Genomic DNA, 8,245 nt, shown 5'->3' with positions numbered 1-8,245 from the left:
GCCCATGTGTAGCCGTAGACAAGTCCGCATGAAACTCGTCCATCAACCATTGAATTCGGCCACACCGGCCAAAGACTTCCAACCACTGGGCACCGGCCATTGGCCAACCGGCGAGCCGATCGGCCATTTTCTGACCACTTTTTGATCGTCGTCCAGCCATAATATTCTTGCAAAAAAGAATATTTCGTGGACGTGAATTTTTTGTTTTTCGACGAGTGATTTTTATTACACACGATGGTTTTTCCTCATAACGAGTGCCTTATAAATATGGTTTAAGTGACAAGGGGTGATCAAGCTCCATACTCAACATCACACACATATATACTATTAGATCTAAGTAGGGGCTAGTAGTGCCAATAGTCTAGTGGCATCTCTTTAGATTTCATTACAATCTCAATCGTGCTAAAACCAAGAGTACATTGTGGTAATCCATACATGAGTGGACCATCGACTATAACGCCACGGTTAAAAAGGGACTATACCCAAGAGGAAACATTCAACCATTGGGTGCTATGCTCCCTTGCTTAGTGTCTACATACATGCATATACACACATATATACATAAACACATGCATACATATCTACACACACATCTATTCATACATGCACGCACATATATACATTTATACGGACTCCATATGGCTCTCTCTCTTTCTATTCAAACATACACGCACATATATACATTTATACGGACTCCATATGGGCTCTCTCTCTCTTTCTATCTATGTCTTCCTCTCTACTCTCCCTCCCTCTCTACTCTACTTTATCTTCCTCTTTTTATCTATTCTACTCTCCCTCTCTCTCCCTCTCTTTCTCTCTTTCTTTCTACTCTCCATATTTATCTCTCTCTCCCTATCTCTATATCTCTTTCTTTCTCTCTACTCTCCCTCCCTCTCTATTCTACTCTATCTCCCTCTCTCTCTCTCTCTCTCTCTCTCTCTCTCTCTCTCTCTCTCCATCTCTCTACCCTCCCTCCCTCTCTACTATATCTCCCTCCCTATCTCTCTAATCTATCTCTCCCTCTTTCTCTATGATGGGTGCTGCTATGGAGTGTGCAAGAGAAACAAGGAGAAGGGGGAAGGGATAAAGCACAGACAGACAGGGAGTTGGGTTAGTGGAGAGGAAAGTGAGAGAGAGTCAACTCTCTCACTTTCTCTCCCTATATTGATTATGAAGAAAAAGTGTAAGGGTGGTTTCCCACGGCCACCTGGCCTACATCCCAACAACCTCCCACTTGAAGGTCATGGTGGCCAATAGTGGCATCACCTACAGTTAGTCTATACAAAATTGATGAAGCATCTCCTAGGCTTCATCCTTCACCCATAAGTTATATGCAATGTGTAAATCGCTCCGAGCAGGCTCTTTGTGAGAGCATCTGCGGGGTTGTTGTCAGTGTGAACCTTGACAAGCTCAATGTGTTTGCCAACCAATGCATCTTGTATGACATGGTATCTGACCTCTATGTGTTTTGACTTTGATTGAAACACCGGATTCTTTGCCAAAGCAATGGCTCTGACTATCACAATGCAGTACTGGAACCTCGTGAATGCCCAAATCTCCCACTATATGAGTTAACCATATGGCTTCCTTGCTTGCGTCAGACGCATCAACATATTCTGCCTCAGTAGATGAAGATGTGCAGTCTTCGAGACATGATCTCTAAGAGATAGCTACTCCAGCAAACATGAACACATAGCCAGATGTGGATCTTCTATGATCCACACAACCGGCATAATCCGCATCCGTGTAACCTACAATAGATGCATCGATGTTTTCAAAGTGTAAACACATGCTAGTTGTACCCTTTAAGTATCTGAGAATTGTCTTCACTTCTTCCCAATGCTTCTTGCCAGGGTTTGTTATGTACCTACTAACCACTCCCACTGCATGTGCAATGTCTGGTCTTGTGGCTACCATAGATCAAACTGCAAACTGCTGAAAAATATGGAACTTTCGCAATTTCCTCTTTCTCAGCAATTGTCTTGGGAGAATATTCCTCTCTAAGTTTCAAGTATGCTTGCATTGGGTACTCGGTGACTTCCCCCCTGCATACTAAAACGTCACAAGAATTTGTGTATGTACTTTTCTTGATATAATTCAAGAATTCCATGTTGCCTGTCACTCTTGATGCACATACCAAGAAAGTGATTGGCATTTCCAAATCTTTCATGGAAAACTAAGTGCTTAACATCTTTTTCAATTGATTGATCTCTTCAATTGATTTGATTGCGATAAGCATATCATCTACATACAAGATCAAGATGATTAAAGAACCAACATTCAACCTCTTTGTGTATAAGCAGTGATCCTCTTGACTTCTTATGTAACCCTCAGACTGCATGAATTTGTTGAATTTTTGATACCACTGCTTTGAACCTTGCTTGAGGCCATAGAGTGTCTTTTTAAGTCTACAAACCAATTCTGTCCTTGTTGGCTTTTGGGTTTCCCATAGGAAACCCTCTAGTTGTTTCATGTAGATATCTTCATCTAGATCCGCGTGAAGAAATGTTGTGTTCACATCCATTTGGAAAAGTTCCATGTCTTGGATAGCAACCAAGCCAAGGACAGTGTGAAGTGTAGTCATCTTGACTACTGGAGAGAAAATATCATCAAAATCCACACCTTTTTGTTGCTTGAAAGGCCTTGGCAACTAGACAAGCTTTGTACCTAAGCTCGGGATCTTCCGCTGTATACTTCTTCTTGTATACCCACTTGCAAGGTAAATCATTTTTGCCTTTTGGTAATTCAACCAAATCCCATGTCTCATTAGCCACAATTGAATTATTTTGATTGCATAGCCTGCTCCCACTTAACTCTATCATCCATTTGTATAGCTTCTTTGTAGGAGGTTGGCTCTCCACTATCAGTGACTAAAATGTGGTGTATTCTCGACTCAATCTTCTTGGGTGACCTGATACTCTTACAGAGTGTCTCAGTACCTGACTGCTAGACTTTTCTCTCTCTGGAGCAATAGTAGTATCTTGCACTTGAGGATTAGGTGCAACACTACTGAACTGAGTTGGTTCGGAGGCTACAGCTTCAAAATAAACGCGTATATACTCGACTTCTTTAATGGGCTTCTTGTGCATTTTTTATTCATTGAATCACGTGTGAGCTACGAATGACTTTGTTGGATTTTGGGAGCCATAGACGATAGCTCATCTCTCCATTTGCACCATAGCCGATAAAAATGCATTTGTGTGACCTGGGATCTAACTTGCGACGAAGTTCTTTGGGCACATGTGCATATGTGTCACATCCAAATACACATTAATACTCATAACTTGGCGTTTTCCCAGTCCATAATTCCTCTGGAATTTTGAAATTCAAAGGAGAACTAGGTGACCTGTTGATGATGTGCATTGTTGTCCAGAACAGCTTCCCCCCAAAACTCTGGAGTAAGCTTCGCCATAGAAATCATAGAGATAACTCGCTCTTGAATCGTGTGATTCATTCTTTCAGCTATTCCATTTTGTGCAGGTGTGTATGGAGAAATAAACTACCGACAAATGCGTCTTCGATTGCAAAAATCCTTGATGTGGTGATGTGTATTGTTGTCCAGAACAGTTTCCCCCCAAAACTTTGGAGTAAGCTTCACCATAGAAATCATAGAGATAACTCGCTCTTGAATTGTGCAATTCATTGGTGTGTATGGAGCAGTAAACTGCCAACGAATCCGTCGTCGATTGCAAAAATCCGTGAACTCCGTGGAGACGTATTCTTCACCATTGTCCGTGCGAAAAGCTTTGAGCTTTTTTCCTGATTGGTTCTCAACCATGGCAAGGAACTTTTGGAACGTAGAAAAGACCTCTTCCTTACGCTGGAGATACACCCACACCTTTCTGGTAGAATCATCTATGAACGTGAGAAAGTAGTTTGCCCCCCCTAGAGTTTTATGTGGCATTGAACCACACAAATCATTGTGCACTAAGTCTAGGGGTCGCCTAGTTTTTTGTTCAATGGCGAAGATGTCAACCTAGTATGTTTGCCGTATAGACAATGCTCACACAATGAAAAATCCATGTAATCTAATACAGGTAAGTAGCCAAAATGCTGAAGTTTTTTCATTCCCTTTTGGCTAATATACCCTAGCCGGCTATGCCACAACTCAGTAGACGACAACTCGACAACATAGATAGAGTGTTCATCGACACTCGAAACAAACATAGAGTACATGGATCCATTTTTACGACCTTTCATCATGACAAGGTTGTTCTTGCGGATCAGCCAAGAACGATTACCAAAAACTGTAGTGTAGCCAAGATCATCCAATTGCCCTACAGAAAGCAAGCTCTTTGTAAGCTTGGGCACATGTCTGACATTTTGCAACACAAAAGTAGTGCCATTATGCATCTGAAGTTTCACATCACCAATGCCAATAATATCAAGCTCATAGGAATCACCAAGCTTGACTATGCCATGCATGGATGCATAAGAGGAAAACCACTCTCTATGCGGTGTGATATGAAACTTGCACCAGAATCAAGAATCCAATTCTGTGCATAACCCTCATCCTGTGCTACCAAAGCATCTGGAGTGAGATCTGAAGTGAAAATGAGAACATCAAAGGGATATGTTGTTACCTCTGCATGAATCTTTGTTGGCATAATGTTCATCACTAGAGGAGGAGCATCCTCTACTGCAGTGGCAAGTATGGGAGACTCAACCACATTGAGCTGCTCAATCTTTACTGTACTTTTGTCTTTTTCAAAATTATCCTTTTGCATGTTTTTTTGATCTCTTAGGAAACTGCGACAATCCTTTTTGTAATGACCCTTCTTATGGCAATAGTCGCACTTGATATTTCTGGCACTGTGGTTTCTACTTGAGTTCCTATGTCTGCTAGGACTACGAGGATTTTGCTATCTTCTTTTGCTTTGTATTTGTTCCTATCACGGCCTCTTTCCTTCGTTGAACTACCATCCATATATGCATCTCCATGACCAGCACCATCAAGAGATTTACGTCAAATTTTTTTAGTGAGCAACGCATTTGTGACGTCATTGGACACTAACTTGCCATTTGGAGCCGAATTGCTAATGGCCATGCAAAAGATGTCCCATGAATTGGGTAGAGATCATAACAAGAATATAGACTTGAGTTCGTCGACAAACTCCTTAAAGCACTGAGATGTCCACTGACTGAACAAGGAGTTGCTCATTTAAGTGACCAGAAATTGTGTTACCTTCTTTCATGTTGAGCTTCATAATCTTTTTCATGAGAAAAACTTTGTTGGATGCACTTTTGCTCTCCCATGATGAACATAAGCTATCCCAAAGTTCCTTGGTTGTTGTCTTCCCTATGATAGTGAAGAACACTAACTCGGCTAGATGTAGATGTATCATAGCCATGGCTCTCGCATCCAAAAGCTCCCACCGGGCTTGCATATAGTCATCCTCCTCTGCACGCTCTTTGAACGGTTTTGATAGGCCTTTGTTTGTCAAAACATCTTTCATGCGCTCTTTCCACATGGTGAAGTTGCTTCCATCAGAAGAAGAAGCCATCGCTGACAAGAGGGTTTGAGAGGTGTCAAACTATGGCGAGAAGCTGCAGAAATTTGGACAGAGTAACCTTTGTATTGGGAGTAAAATCTCAACCGAAATAGGGTCAAAAGGTGCCAACCATGAAAGTCACGACTTGCGGGAAAGGAAATCCAGCAGAGTCTCCTTTGTATGAGGAGTCAAAACTCAACTCAAAGTACGCATAAATGTGCCAATTGCACTAACTGGGTATCAAAAAACTGATACTTTCATTGCCAATGTGATCGCCAACTTAGCATCAAAAGCATATGAAACCGTCCAGATACATTTTCTATGGCAAGGGTACCGAAAGTGGGGAACTCCAGCTACCTGTACCACCGAAGGTAATTCAACATTCGAGCACAACCAAGCTCAAAGAAAACCTCACGCTATGGACCCTCCAAAAGGCTAATGCAGACACAAATGGACTAGCCACAGTCTCAGAAAGGGCTCTTCCGGTGTCCGAGTCTCAGAAATGACCGAGAAAAAACTGCCACAATAGCCAAAAAAGGCTCCACACATAGTACAATGGGTAGTGTTCACAACTCAACGTACATGAGTAAAGCGCACTCAAATAGGACTATTTCCTGGAGTAAAAGTGATCCGTGCAGGGATATCTGCTCTCAAAAGAGCTCAGTAGCACTAAGTGTGCTCACACAAAAATGCACCTGTCAACGCATCTGTCCGCAGAGAAACTGCTCCCAAAATGATTGCCAAAATCGCCAGTGAAAGCACCGTGTTTGGTAAATCTGTGTAAACCAACTGAAAACCCCCCTTTAATAAGTAACCTGCATGTCGGTGTAGCTATGTGCCGATTTTCACCAGCGAGCAAAAATGCGCTAGTCGAATAGCCACCAAAGGTGTCGTAGCCAAAAATTGTGTCATACAACACGATCGGTGCACTCGGTGCCGATGCTGGGTGTCACTCCTCTATGGTAGAGGCACCTCAGCCGTACGTGTGGCAAGCACGACCGTCCGCAGAAAGTTCTCGTCTGTGGGAACACTCGCTGTCGAGGTTGGATGTGGAAAATCCACCTATAATGAGAGTAATGAAAGCCGATGTCGAAACGTGAGACTCGGTGTCAAAATGGCTCTAATCTCTGATTTCGATGTCGTCTCCTGTCCCCGGACGAGAGTGGCTAGCCGAATAGCCATAGAAGCGCCGAAGTCGAGGTCGTCAATGCTCAAAGCTGCTGTCGACACTCTCTCTCAATGCATGAGAATGGTGTCAAAGATGGCCATACACTCAATCACTCTCTCTCTCTCTCTCTCACTCTGCTGTCTCAAGCTCGGTCTCACCACTTAAGCTAAGCGTGTGTGGGCTGGGTCGAGAAGTTGAAATTGTTGAACACAAGTTTTAAAAAAAATGGCCGATCTTTCTCTGTCTCATAAGTTCAAAATTCGGGGCTAGGGTGGGGACGGGGTCAGAGATAGAGTGCAAGAGAGAGGAGGATGGAGTTGTCGAGAATGGTGGGAAGCAACTCTTGCACACAAGGGATTTTAAGGCTCAAAGTTCAAAAAAAAAAGTGAATTTCTTTTTGTTGGACTGACAAGCCTGCACAAAACTGACGAGAGCCTGCAGCTCTGACGAGCGCTATGGCTGCCCTGATTCGACGTGCATCCGGGTGTAGGATTGCAATTCCCAATACTCAGTTATACCCGCTTTTGCTCTGTAGTGCTGCCCAATTGCCCATGCTTGGACTTGCACCAGTCTCCTACACACAGTGAGTGTGTGAGTGTGTGTTATACACAACGCCTTCTTGCCTCCTACTCGTTTCTGCAGCTTACAACCCTGCTTTGTTTGCACTTAAGCTCTCTCTCAAGCTTCTTAGATTCCCCTGCTATCGTCTTGCTCAAAAACTCGGCACTGCTCAAATTAATCACTCCCCCAATTCTCTCTCTTGTTCGATTGCCCTGCTGTAGCTCTTGCTGCTTGCTTAAAATTACCCCCGAGCATGATCTCCTCGTTTCTCTACAGGAGGTAGCCAATCTCAAGGCTCCATGCTCTATCACAAGCTCGAATGCTACATTTCCTCAATTGATGCTGCTCGGTTGCGCCCTCTGCTCGTGTCGGATACTGCCAAAGTGCTCACTCCTTTCCACTGCAGTGCTCACAGCCCCATGATCTGTTTGATGTCGAATGCGCCCGACCTGACGGCTGCCTGAGTGTTGCTACCCCTGCAAGCTTCAATTCTGGAAGCTCCTCAAATCCCGATAGAGGTCGTTGTGTGCGCGGTGAGTCGGGGTTCGAGAGCCGTGCTCCTGGGCTCTGATACCAATTGATGGGTGCTGCTACGGAGTGTGCAAGAGAGGGAAGGAGAAGGGGGAAGGGATAGAGCACAGACACATATAGGGAGTTGGGTTAATGGAGAGGAAAGTGAGAGAGAGTCAACTCTCTCACTTTCTCTCCCTATATTGATTACGAAGAAAAAGTGTAAGGATGGTTTTCCACGGCCACCTGTCCTATATCCCAACACTTTACTCTATCTCTTTCTCTCTACTCTCTCTCTCTCCCTCTCCCCCCCCCCTATCTCTCTCTCTTTCTCTCTACTGTCCCTATCTCTCTCTCTCTCTCTCTCTCTCTCTCTCTCTCTCTCTCTATTTTCCTTATCTATCTCTTTTTCTTCTACTCTCTACTCTCTCCCTATCTCTCTCTTTCTCTACTCTCTCTACTTTCATCTCTCTCTCTCTCTCTCTCTCTCTCCCTCTCCGTTTTCTATTTTCTC

Source organism: Adiantum capillus-veneris, chromosome 16 (genome assembly GCF_014529385.1).
Source record: "Adiantum capillus-veneris isolate H3 chromosome 16, ASM1452938v2, whole genome shotgun sequence".
NCBI lineage: Eukaryota > Viridiplantae > Streptophyta > Polypodiopsida > Polypodiales > Pteridaceae > Adiantum > Adiantum capillus-veneris.
Note: the sequence above shows the minus strand (reverse complement) of the source record.